Consider the following 14,022-nt stretch of genomic DNA (forward strand, 5'->3'; position numbering starts at 1 on the left):
GAGGGGAATACATTCGGTGCCTGTTTCTTTGCCGCATAAGCATAAGATCCTTGCACTCAAAACGTGAGTCATATATCCAAGGAAATATTATATAGACCGCAGATTAACGCATGAGCAGAGGATATTGGTGCTAGAATATATTATTAAAGTGTGGTTTGTACTTTCTGTAGAAACTGGAACTGGTGAATGCATGAGAGGATATATGCAGAATAGCGTTGCTGTCCGAACAGCCAGATCAAAAAAGTGTGACCGTCTGGGAGCGTTCAAAGATAGCTTTTAGCGCAGGGTAGCCACGCGCCTTGTATTCATAAAACTGTGGCCACAGCAACCGGCATCAAACTGGTATCCTCGGGCTGAGTAATCACTCGCCGTAATCGGTAACTGCTTCAAGGAGTTTATATATACCGATTAGTAGCTACCGCAGTGATGGCCAATCTTGCGAAGTCATTTGCGTATATGCACTAAAGTTCAATTTAAATGCTCATTCTTTGACCTTTTGATGTTGAATCCACATTCACAATCACTTATATCGCACACGTTTTCTAATCAGCCAAAATGTCATTCCTTTAAATTGCATTTTGAATGGAAATATTCTTTGCTACTTAGCATATTTATTATTGGTTAGCCACATATGATATCATTTTAACATTTCTGAGTATAATTTCCTTCCAGAATTTTTGGAGATGAAAACTCAATTTTTCCTGTCCCTTTTACTGGCATTCGTCGCCACAATTGTGTAAGTGCAAGTTATTGTGAGTGAGTAAGCTTTATATATGAAACTGGTATGAAGAAGTTTACATAGGGATGGAGAGTCAGACAGAAAGAGCACATTTGTATGTCAGTGCCTGCCTTACGTGCGTGCAAACTCCCAGATGGATAGCTACATAGGTAGAACCCGAGTGTCGTCGCTGTTCGCTGTAGCTTAAGCACTGAATATTATGACATTGCCTGGAAGGTACTTCTTTCCGATGTCGTAACCAGAGCTGTCCAAAAGCATCTATTGTACCGTTGGACGGGCGCCTATCTTGCAATTTTGTCATGTAACTTTTACCGCATGGTTATCGTCATATTGCCGTGAAATCTTCAAAACTGTATTTGTTGTTTTTTAACAGCCACCGGCATGCGGCTCTATCACTGTGATTCTGGCGCGCGTATCAATTCTGTATCCCGTGTTTGTTCATGCTAGTTGTCGCGATACGATTCGTTATCGTTTTCTTTGTCGCAAAAGATACGCCGAGATCTATCTCGAAGATTCCAATCAGTTGTATATGTTTCCGCAATGTTCCAGGGTGTACTAGTAGCAGTTTGTGACGTTATCTAGATTGTTCTGAGCAGCCTTTAAATTGAGCCTTGACGGGTGTGACGGGCATTCTTTCTTCTGCGATCGACGAGCACGTGTGTTACTATCACCGCCGCCGAGTTGCTTAGTTATTTTGCGGGCGCAAGTCAGCCCAATAAAGAGTTAATTTCAGTACCATCAAGACTGTGTCATCTTTTGGTATAAACAGCCTTGTCACCACTGCATGAAAATATTCTTGCCGGTCGTCTGGCTGAACGCCGAGATGGGTATGGTGCCTGGCTTTCATAACTATTCGGCAGTCACACATGCGATGAGTACCGGTTCCTTGCTGGCCTATTATGTGACAGCTTTGGCACCGCGAGAAAGCCAGCGTGGTAGCAAGGTTGCGATTATAATGAGTCGCCGCCTCGGGGCCATGCCGTTATTTCTAGCAGCGCTGACAGGCTCGATCGGGTCGGGTTCATTTGATGCGGGCTAGATTGGGTCAGCGGTGAGGATGCGGTCGTCGTCAAGACCCTCACTTGTCCATTACTGTCCGGTCCCTGTTGGCGAAGTCACTCGCATGTGACAATACCTTGTCCACTCTCACCTTAAAGGCATTATCTTGAAAATGAACGTGGCTTGATGTTCTGATGTCGTATTTTGTGCTCATATTAGATGTCTGGAAGTAGTTTGAGGTTTCTCAAGTAATGGTGTATAGAATTATTGGAACTCAGAATCCTCGCCGACCACTCAGTTCGTATTCTGTTTTTTTTTTTATGGCAGCCATGATCGTTAAAAGCAAACTTTTTCGGAGCTAGTTATGTAGTATCATCGATTCGTAAATTTGTAGTTACCTTAAAATAACTGCTCATTGAGTTTTCCGCGGTGTGGCGAGAGGCCCCAGGGCACGTTTTCTGCCGGTATGAGCGTGATGCATCCAGTTGTGGCTCATCTCTAAGCGATTTGGTGATCCTATTTATCAAGCTAATATACTCGCACATAAACATCCATGACAGCATACAATTCTTAACAATCCCTTTGAGGTAAGTAGCACCATAAAGAGAGAGAAAGAGCTAGTTTGCTCGCCCTGCGCTGGCTGTCTACACTAAAGAAGACGTTTTGTAGCGGCACATTCAACCTGTTCCAGACGATGAGAGAAGGTTAGCGCACACTTAGGAGGCGCAAAGAACGTTATCACTGTATATCTTTACAGCAGTCCTTCTAATGCCAGATGTCGATTCACGACGTATGGATTTTTATGGCGCACCCGAAGAAGTCCAGGTGTACGGAAGCCAATAGATGGTCTCATGCAGTTTGATTACTCTTCGGATATGGCGGTGCACTACACGAAAAAACGAATCACGCAATGTCTAGAACAAGCAGAATATCTCGATTTGCGTTCAGGGCCAGTTACTCTTAAAGGTGGTTATGAGAATGACAGCATGTTTTGCTAGGAACACACGTGAAAAGCCCACGGGAACACACACCTTCCTACAGTGACCGCGCTCCAGCGCCAGAGACGTCAATGACCAGCAAAGTTAATATCGCGAATGCGATGAATCAAGCAGATTATGTTGGCAACGACAACTCTGGGCTAAGAATCCAGCACGAAATGGTTGAAAGAAGGAACAAGTGGAAGAGTAAGAACAAGTCTCGGTGCGTGGAGAACTGCCGTCCAGACACACATCGCGAAATCGTCCACAAAAATGCTCCAGTAAACGTCATACGTGCAGACTGCACACAGCGCAGGAAGCATTTATTATGCCACGTTGACTATATGCATCAAACTGAATATTGGGTTTATACATTTAAGTCTTTTAAAACATTGACATTATATATGGCACAACACGGAACACCTACTGCATCTGTAATATAAACGTGTTTTAAATCATGCACACTTATATAAATTTTTCAAATAAGAACAAAATTTTTAAAACACACCGTTAATGTCGAAGCTTCTTTATTATGTTGTGAAGTAAAATGGCTTTAATCATTTTGCAGGTTTCGAAGTATCATTTTGTTTCTCTTGATAGCGTGACTGAAGGGCCACAAATATGACCCTTGCTTTCCTTATTTAAACTTGCAGACCTCCGACATCAGATCTTCGTTTCTAGCTCTTTGTTTAAATAAAGTTCTCGTTAAGAAAACTAAGCATGACTTTATTCGCCCCCATACCGCGGATTGCTTCAACTAGTTGCCTGTGCGGTTATTTGATTACCTCAGGAAACCATTTGCATTAGGGTGATGTGTACGCTTTATAAAGTTCTAGCGTAAACACAACTGCGCGCCTCCATGGTTTGCCCCTAGCAACGGTGACTTTAGGGAGCCGGCAGCACAGCATATCAGGAAACGCCGGAAGAGGTGACACGTTGGGTACTAAAATTGTCGCGGTGGCCTAGTGTAATGGGATGTTACGCCACGTGGCATTACTGAGAAGCTTGCTACAAAATGTAAAGTCCGCAGCTGCTACCATAATTTACTCAGTGTGAGATCTCTAAACGGGACGCGAAATACCCTTTGCAGCTCAACGATCATGTTTATACATTTCTCTAATGCCGGTTTTTCGGCACTCTCGGCATTTTTTGCTTGTCTACTCTGCATTTGTGCATCATCGCCTATAACTATTTCACGCGCCTATACATAAACTGCTTCACAGTTAGAATTGTTACAATGCTGGCGGCAGCTATAAGAAGACAACGTCGTGAGGGCTAGTTAGAGGCCGTGTGTCAGATATATACCAATTATTGCTTGCGTACTAGCTGCGTGCGATGCGGTCGTGAGGATGCGTTTTTTCAGCGTACGCTAATGTCCTCATTTCTTTCATTGCTTCATTTATACTTCGCCTTAAGATAGTAATTGTACTGTGATAGTCATCGCCATCGACATGCACCTGTGCGTTGTGCGACGAAGAAGAAGTACGCTGGGCTCGCCGTTGCAAGGTCCTGTCCTCACAGCTCTCCATCTGAGCGTCAATAAACGCCCTATTACAATTGGTGGAGGTGCCGGAAACGATCCCACCCAAACTGGAACTGCGAAGCCGTACACTACCCTCTACGACCGCCATGCAAGACACTTCGACGCAGCCGGCCGTTCCACCCACGATCATGTGTGCTGGCGTCGTGCGCCAGCGTGACCCTTGCCTGTTCAGCGGCACGGCCGATCAAGATGTCGACGACTGGCTGTCATCCTATGAAAGAGTAAGCACCTACAACAAGTGGGATGACTCATACAAGCTCAGTAACGTCATATTCTATCTGACGGACGTGGCGAACCTCTGGTTTCGCAACCATGAGGCTGACCTGTCATCTTGGTCGACATTTAAAAAGAATTTCGCGGAAGTGTTCGGCCGCCCGGCAGTGCGTAAGCTTCGTGCCGAACAACGTTTACACGATCGTGTTCAGCGCGCTGATGAGACCTTTACCAGCTACATAGAAGACGTCGTTGATCTCTGCAAACGAGTCGACCCGGCCATGCCGGAAGCAAACAAAATCCGCTACATCCTCGAGGGCATTTCTGAGGACGCCTTCCAGATGCTGGTAGCGAAAGATCCCACCAGCGTTAGTGAACTCGTGAAGCTTTGCCAGAGCTACGACGAGCTCCGCAAGCGGCGCGCTTCTAGGCGCCGCTCCAGTGTGTGCGACGAAGGCGTATCCGCATTAGCCCTGGGTGGTTCGCCAACTTCTGAAGGGAGCCCGCTGAATCAAAAGATCAAAGATTTTATTCGTGAAGAGGTGGCACGTCAAATCTCACTCCTTCCCCATTTTCAAGACTCGGGCCGCCTCGTTCCTGAACTGGCTCCATCTTTGGCCCCTGCTATACGCCGTGTCGTGCAAGAACACGTCGCTGATGCCTTGCCGTCCAACCCCGTGGTGCCGCCTGTGACGGCACCTCTCACGTATGCCCAAGTAACGGCTAGGCCACCACCTTCGCCCACGTCTGGCTCCTATGTGCAGTTCCCTGCCTACCGTTCACCGCCGCATGCTGAGCCTTCGTTTCAAGCCCCACCCTCAAGGTTCCGCCCACATCCTATGAAACCTTGGCGTACTACGGACAACCTTCCGATTTGCTATGCCTGCGGTCGGCCGGGCCATGTTGCGCGCCTTTGTCGCCAGCGCCTCCAACCTTCACAGCCTGACATTCGATTTTACCCGTACGATACCGACTCACGCTCGCAAATGATTCCGCCCGGTTCTCAATTTGTCCCACAAGATCGCCAAACCTATACCACTCGTCGATCACATTCTCCTCGGCGCCGATCGCTTTCTCCAATGCTGCGACGTTCTACCAGCACCATTGAGGGAAACTAACAGTCGCAGTTCCGGGGGCAAGAACTGCGCTTGTTTCGAATTCCTCAAGTCCTCCATGCCGTCCCGCTAATGTTATCAAAGTTTCTGTAGAAGGCGCCACAGTTCTCGCTCTCGTCGATACCGGTGCAGCCGTCTCCGTCATCAGTGAAGCGCTCTGCCGTCGAATTCGCAAAGTGACCACTCCGATTTCCGACTTTTCGCTCTGAACCGCCTCATCACAGCACATTCACCCCTCCGCATCTTGCACAGCCCGTGTGCTCATTCAAGACGTCTTGTACCCCATCGAGTTTATTGTTCTGCCGAACTGCTCGCATGATATCATCCTCGGATACGATTTTCTATCGACTCATCAAGCCGTTATTGACTGTGCTCGTGCACAAATTGCCTTCGCCCCCCTCTGTGATGCCCCCTTCTGTGATACCCCTCACCGCACTGCAAAACTTCTCGTCGCCCATGACACCGACATTCCTCCGTTCTCTGCTGCCCTCGTACCACTGTCTTGTGAGTGGGTAACTCCATTGACTGCGATTTTTACACCTTCCGAAGCCACCTCCCGTCATCCCTGCCTCCTTTTTCTGTTCGCTGTTCTCGAAATTCAAGACGGCAAGAGTGCACTTTACGCCTCGAACCCATTTTCTTGCCCAGCAGTCCTGCTCCGTGGCGAATGCATTGGACGTCTTGAAGAGCTTGATCCCAGTCATATCACCACTCTTGCTGACTCAACCCCCTCCTTCGACGTTAGTCTGTGCTCTTGCGATGTTGCGACCGCTTCGACGCCCTCCGACGTTTTCCAACATGCTATTGATGCTGATCTTCCACTTCCGCAACGTGATCAACTTGTCGCCCTCTTGCAGAACTTCGCTTCTTCATTCGACTTTCCTCAAACTGACTTGGGCCGCACGTCTGTCGTAGAGCACACCATCGACACCGGTAAAACTGCACCTTTGCGCCAGCGCCCCTATCGCGTGTCGGCTTCGGAGCGCCAAGTAATTGCTGATCATGTGGACGACATGCTCCGTCGGGGTGTCATTCGGCCATCCCACAGTCCCTGGGCGTCTCCAGTTGTGTTGGTACCTAAGAAAGATGGCTCCTTCCGGTTTTGTGTCGACTACCGCCGGCTCAACAAGATCACGCGCAAGGACGTCTATCCTCTGCCACGCATCGATGACGCACTAGACTGCTTGCAGGGCGCCGAGTTTTTCTCCTCGTTGGATTTACGATCTGGCTACTGGCAGGTGCCAATGGCTGACGCCGACCGCTCTAAAACTGCCTTCATCACACCAGATGGATTATATGAATTCAACGTCATGCCCTTTGGGCTTTGCAACGCCCCGGCCACATTTGAACGCCTCATGGACACTGTGCTTCGTGGATTCAAGTGGCGAACCTGTCTTTGCTATCTCGATGATATCGTAGTCTTTTCTACCGATTTTCAATCCCACCTGCTCCGACTGAAGGACGTTCTCACTTGTCTCGCTACCGCCGGCCTCCAACTGAATCTGAAGAAGTGCCGCTTTGCTGCTCGCCGACTAACAATTCTAGGTCACGTCGTTTCTAAGGATGGCATTCTTCCCGATCCCACCAAACTTCGTGCAGTTGCCGAATTCCCACGCCCAAAATCACTGAAGCAGCTACGAAGTTTCATTGGCCTATGCTCCTACTTTCGCCGCTTCATCTTAAATTTCGCCTCTATTATTGCTCCTCTCATCCAGCTCCTCTCCGGTAGCTCCGACCTCTCCGCATGGACACCTGCTTGTGATGACGCCTTCAACACTTTACGCCGTCTTCTGGTTTCGCCTCCCATCCTCCGCCACTTCGACCCGAATGCGCCAACTGAGATTCACACTGACGCTAGCGGTATTGGGATAGGCGCCGTTCTCACCCAACGCAAACCTGGTATCCGAGACTATGTGGTGGCGTACGCAAGCCGCACCTTGACCAAGGCAGAGTCCAATTATTCTGTTACGGAAAGAGAATGCTTGGCCATTATTTGGGCCATCGGCAAATTCCGTCCGTATGTCTATGGCCGACCATTTTATGTGGTCACTGATCATCACGCTCTGTGCTGGCTGGCGTCCCTCAAGGACCCGTCCGGCCGCCTTGCTCGCTGGGCTCTTCGCCTCCAAGAGTATGACATTCGTGTCATATATCGCTCAGGCCTCAAGCATACTGACGCGGACGCTCTTTCGCGCTCACCGCTGCCTCCCTCTTCGTTGCCTGATGAGATCTGCGCCTACGATTTGTCTTCGCTTGCCACTATTGACATGGCCACGGAACAGCGGCGCGACCCGTGGATATCTACACTTCTGGACTTTCTTTCAAGTCACTCTCCAGGTCGTCTGTCTCGGGCGCTTGCCCGCCAAGCTCACCATTTTTCAATTCGTGACGGGCTGCTCTATCGCCGCAATTATCTTCACGACGGAAGGAAGTGGCTTTTAGTCATCCCCCGTCATCTCCGCGCCGAAATTTGTGCTGCTTTCCATACTGATCCCCAGTGCGCCCACGGCGGAGTGTTGAAAACCTACACGCGCTTGCGTCTACGCTTCTTCTGGCGTGGAATGTACCGCTTTGTCCGCCATTTTGTCCGCTCCTGCCAGTCTTGCCAACGCCGAAAAACTCCTCTCAAGTCCTCTGCTTCGTTGCAGCCGTTGCCCTGTCCTGCCCGTCCGTTTGATCGTGTCGGCATAGATCTATACGGTCCCCTTCCTACAACTTCAGCTGGCAACCGCTGGATTATCGTGGCAGTGGATCATCTAACCCGCTACACTGAGACATCATCATTGCCCTCTGCTTCCGCACACGACGTGGCTGCCTTTATTCTGAAAAACCTGGTTCTTCGCCATGGTGCCCCTCGCGAACTGCTCAGTGACCGCGGACGCGTTTTCTTATCAGACGCTCTTGAGGCTCTCCTGAAAGAATGCCGCATCATACACCGCACCGCTACCTCGTACCACCCTCAGACGAATGGACTGACAGAACGTTTTAACCGCACTCTCGGTGACATGCTGGCTATGTACGTGAACACCGACCATTCCAATTGGGACCAAGTTCTACCGTTTGTTACTTACGCATATAACACCGCGACACAGGCCACTACTGGATTCTCTCCATTCTTTCTCCTTTACGGGCGCGAGCCACCCTGTACTATGGACACACTTTTTCCCTACCGCCCTGACGTTTCCGAATCTTCCCCGCTATCCGATGCCGTCACGTACGCAGAAGAATGCCGTCAGCTCGCCCGCTCTCTCACAACAGAAAATCAGTGGCAACAAAAATACCTCCGTGATACCGGCGAAGCTTCGCCATATCTCCCGGACACGCTGGTGTGGCTCTGGGTGCCCTCCACAACCCCTGGCCTTTCAAAGAAGTTTCTTGCTCGCTACCACGGGCCATATAGGGTCCTCCAGCAAACATCTGCAGTCAACTACGTAGTTGAGCCCGTCACGCCCTCTGCGGACTTGCGTCGCCGTGGTCGTGAAACAGTTCACGTGAACCGATTGAAGCCATTCTATGACCCCGCTGTGCTTTCCGCGCCATAAGTCGCCAGGATGGCTCCTTTTTTTACCCGGGGGGAAAATGTACTGTGATAGTCATCGCCATCGACATGCACCTGTGCGTTGTGCGACGAAGAAGAAGTACGCTGGGCTCGCCGTTGCAAGGTCCTGTCCTCACAGCTCTCCATCTGAGCGTCAATAAACGCCCTATTACAGTAATATATAGCTAAATCTCAGCACGTGTGCTCGTTAGTGATGGTCTCTTAGTGTGTACTCTGCACCTTGAAGGTACTTGTCTGTGCCTAAGTGATGAATTCAGTGCTAACATCCGGTTGTTAACAACCTTCCTATTGTTCTCCGCAGAGCGAGATTTGCCCCGACTGTCAAAAAACGAGTACAATTGTTAGCCCTCTCTGGACGTTTCTCTCACACACTTAGTTTGCATTACCTGAAACACGTGTCAGCAATGTCAGCAAGCATATAATGGGGAAGACAGTCTAGGCCTAGCATAAATAATGTGGAATAGCACATTGATGATTCGTCGACACTCATTTGTCATTTTCTCCATTTTATTTCAGAGTGGCGCCACTACAACCACGGCGTCGTCGCCGCATTCTGACACACAACCAGTGCATGAGACCGGTAACTACACACACTAGCTTCTGCAAGAATTTCTGGTACTTGTTTCAATGAACAGATGCTCATTGCCGGTTCTACCATGTGCCACACAAACCAAAATCCGCGCTCTTTCACCCAAAAGAACAATTTTGTGGATTTACATTCCCTCCCTCACAAGGATTCTGTCGAGCAATATAAATTGGCCTCAAGGTCCGTATTCCTTTCTTATTGCTTCTTTAACTAGAAGCTTGAGAAGAATTTAGGCTGTTATAATTAACATAATACTGTATGGTCCGTATGATATCAAGAATTATAAAATTCCGTTTTAAATTTATTCGCATTCCGGAAAGTTCAGGTAGACAAAGCCACAAATATGTGACAGTTACCATTTAGTTCATTTTGCAAAGATTTCAACTTCATTGAAAGACAACTCTAAACGAATGGATCTCTTTCGACAAATATATTAGCCCTTGTTTTTCACTGCAAATGGCACGTTTGTGAATGGAAGCCTCGGTGATGTGTTTATTTCCTTCCAAGCAGATAGTAATTTGAAATATCAGTAAACCGCGGTTTCTGAAAGTTGTTGGCCATTCATGCCTTCGGACAAGCTATTATGGTCAGTGCTACTTCATGAAAGCTGGATAGATTCTGAAATGCGTAAATGAATATTTAGCACCAAACTCGTTACACTGGCGCAGCACTTAGCGTAGGTGACGGTATGACTCTTTAATCTCGAGGCAAATATTTGAGCAGTCTGAGACATGCCTATCAATGCTTCAATAGCTCTTTTTTTGTCCAGGAAATCGCGGTCGTAAATCGTGAACGTTGTACGAATTCTCCGTAGAGTAGAGGTGATGAATAAGGAATAAACTAAAGGATCGTCTATAGGTAAGGTTAATGAATTTGTTTCAAAACATCTTTTTTACCCCTTTCCACTCCAGCTTTGTTCGGACAGGGGATTTTACCCAATCGTGAATTGCAGATCGCAGATATGTAACATCCTTGCTCAGCTACTAGCTCAGTATATGCATGGCACAGCAAAATGACGTTTCCTTGTTCCAAAATCCTTCTATTAATTTCTATAATGCCCCGCCGGGGTGGTGCAGTGGTAAGACGCCCGACTACTGTGCCGGAGTTCCCGGGATCGAATCCCGGCCTCGGCGGCTGCGTTTCGATGGAGGCGAAACGAAGTGGCGTCCGTGTGCTGTGCGATGTCAGCGCACGTTAAAGATCCCCAGGTGGTCGAAATTACTCCGTAGCCCTCCACTACGACCCCCCTTTCTCTCTATCCACTTTCACTCCCACCTTCATCCCTTCCCTTACGGCGCGGTTCAGGTGTCCACAGAGCAAGTGTGACAGATACTGCGCCTTTCCCTTCCTATGAACCAACCAACTAACCAATTTCTATAAGGAAAAACTTAGCAATGTGAATATTCATTTTCCACAATTTACGAGAAACAGTACAACGATAAAGCATAACTAAAAACAAGAGCTTAGGACCAACCATTGCATTGAAATCAATGCTTAAGACTAACCATAGGCAATCATAGCTTGTAAGCATGTTTTTCAGGAAAACGTTTTTTGAATCTTTGCTAGCCTCTTTTCTCCTTCCTATCATCACATTGCATCACTTTACTACATTAAAAAACCCTGTTTTGAGGTAATAATAAGGCGTGGGTACACATAATAACATATATTATGTCAAAATCTAGATACTATTACTTAGACATAGCAGTTATGCGATTATAAAATGTGTATGGGCAGGTGATTTCAGCAATGTCATGTGGAAGGCCATTCCAGTCAAGGGCTTGGTGAGGAAAGAATAATGCTGCACACGTTTTAGTAGGAGATAGCGGACGCGCAACTTGCAGGTAATGAACTATGCGGCGTGAAATGCTGGCTGGAGGGTGCTGGGCGGAATTCGAAGTGAACTGGGAAGAACTTATGGAACACATTCTGGCGATTCGACGACTATGCGAGATTTGTTAGACCGGAAAATTTTAAAGATGGAATACTGGTTATCTACGAATAACAGAAATGAATCAATGAACAAATGCTTATGTACCCTTTTAATGATCACCGCAATGCCAACACGAAGGCACGTGCATGAGAAAAAACGATAGCATCCTGACGCTGCCTCTAATCTGTTACTTTTTTTGACACGTAGGCTTTCGCATAATAATAAAGATAAAATAAATATATTTTGTATAGCTCGTTGCGAGAATTGTGAACAAATGGAACGTTTTAAAGTAATTAAACAGTGTTCATTTTTTCAGGCACAGTTGGTTTCTCCAGCTGAATAAGCGAGTATGGCACGGACTTTGTTGGTGCTAAAAAACGGTGTCCATTAGAAGCGCTCAAGTTTTGAAAAACGGTCAGAAAGATGAGATATAGGGATAGCAGCGCTATGTTTATACACTTATCTCACGTAATTAATTACAATTTTCAATTGTGCGACAAGCTTTCATTTAGCAGCAAAATTTTAGTTGGTTTTCGATATTCCCTGCTTCTTCAGCCTTTATGATCATCTATTGCGCACAGTTCCTTCTGTGTTTGCCACTGATTACAAGCGCCTATGCAACTTCAGTACATTCTAAGGCGAAAGCATTTAATGGCTCATGCTCTCGTGGACACAATGTGTCCCGCTTTTTCGGTGGCTCTGATTGGTCGAGGCGGGATGATGCCATTGAGGTCTATGACCAATCACACATCACCACCTCAGTATGCGTGAATACGTGCCTTATATGGCCATATGTCAATCAATGACTCTTTGAGTGACGACTAATTGATAAGTAATCAGTTAATAGTTATTATTAATTGTTCAATGATGTAAGTAATTATCCACGTACCTTATGACTAATTATTAAATTGACTAATGGTTAAATAAAATTATTCATATAATAAATAACTACTAATCAGTGCCAGTAGCGTAGCAGAATGCAAGACGCAGGCTTTCGCCTTTCAATTCTTTAGTCGCTAATGTCCTTCGTAATGTTTTCCTATCTGCCAGGATTAGCATGCTAGAGGTAATCCAGTTTTATAGCTCCGACAGATATTCGCTGTCTAAACATTTTCTGGGATGCTTTCAGCACAACATTTCGTGAATTCTTAAAGAAACGTTTTGCTCTAGCTTTGGCCACACTTATTTTGCAATATTTCCAATCGTCTTGTGAAAGGGAATTATGCATCAGGAGCATTTTTCGTTGTGCTTTCTCACATCAGGCTTTTCGCCCGACTATATGGGTTGATTGATGGGGTACCCTCTATACAAAATTCAGTATTATGGCTTTAAATAGTTCTATTTATATTTCAATAAACGATGATATTTTTGACAAGATGTAATTTAACAACATCCAAATATATCACTCCTCACCTTGCACAAAGGCTTTATTATATGGGCTACAAACGAAGAAAATGCCCGTGAAGACATGACTTCTCCAAAGGGGCAGTTTTGCGCGATACGGCAAGGCAGCCATCAAACATAATCCAAGTTAAACTTTCATTCGAACTTTTCTCATTCATCTGCTGCATTGTATTTTTCTTCTCTTCTCTTTAGTGCAATACTTTTGGACATGGAGCCGACTGCATGCCAGGCTGCAGCTGCCATCGGCGCATAAATCAACCTTTCGCCGGAGCGTGCATGTCCAACAACCTTTCACCGATTCCGGGTTGGGAGCCAGTCAATCCTTGGCTACCGTGGCAAGCAGGTGGTATACCTGGCAATTAAATTGCGTAAAAAATTTATAACATGCTAATAAATAACCCCTTTCTTATTTAGCAACATTGATCTTTTCTCACTTGTTTTATTTTCATGCAAGGCGCATACAATGTTGCATTGCAAAACGACGTTATCCGTCCGTGCACACACACTCGCAGATACACCCAATCATGTAAGGCACGCGAGGGAAATGTGTTGTATGTCATTGGTAGCATCAAGATTTAAACCTTGATGTTGACGGAAGGTGAAATTGTAGCTGACTTGAAACTCGGATTTACCTTAGCATTGCTACCGTTCAAAATGGGAATTCCAAAGTTGGAGCCCCTTCTGAAACCCCTATTCGTTTTTGAGGTAAAGGAGGAGGAGGAGGAAAAACTTTATTTAAAAAAAAATGTAAACACGCCCAGGAGTATGCATTGCGTGAACCTTTTTTTTTTCTCGCTGCTTCAAATAATGACCTTTCAACGCAAAAAAGAACGCCAGACACGTCATAATCGTCCTGTTCTCGAGCATGGTTTGAGCGAACGAAAGCCGTTGAGGCCATAAGTCAACGGACGCCTTGTATCGGTAGACCCTACTTTCGTCATGGCTTCGTCACGCGTT

At 46.7% G+C, this 14,022-nt stretch overlaps 1 long non-coding RNA gene across 1 annotated transcript; it reads left to right on the plus strand.

Annotated features, from left to right (window-relative positions):
• The first annotated feature begins 615 nt into the window (after window positions 1-615).
• LOC146192288 (uncharacterized) lies at window positions 616-13,486 on the plus strand. Its single transcript, XR_014706390.1, has 3 exons — window positions 616-736; window positions 9,662-9,725; window positions 13,258-13,486. It is a non-coding gene; the product is annotated as an uncharacterized LOC146192288 (long non-coding RNA).
• The last annotated feature ends 536 nt before the right edge of the window (window positions 13,487-14,022 follow it).

The sequence above is a fragment of the Amblyomma maculatum genome, chromosome 4 (genome assembly GCF_055883805.1).
Source record: "Amblyomma maculatum isolate TAMU_Amacu chromosome 4, ASM5588380v1, whole genome shotgun sequence".
In the NCBI taxonomy this organism is placed as follows: Eukaryota; Metazoa; Arthropoda; class Arachnida; order Ixodida; family Ixodidae; genus Amblyomma; species Amblyomma maculatum.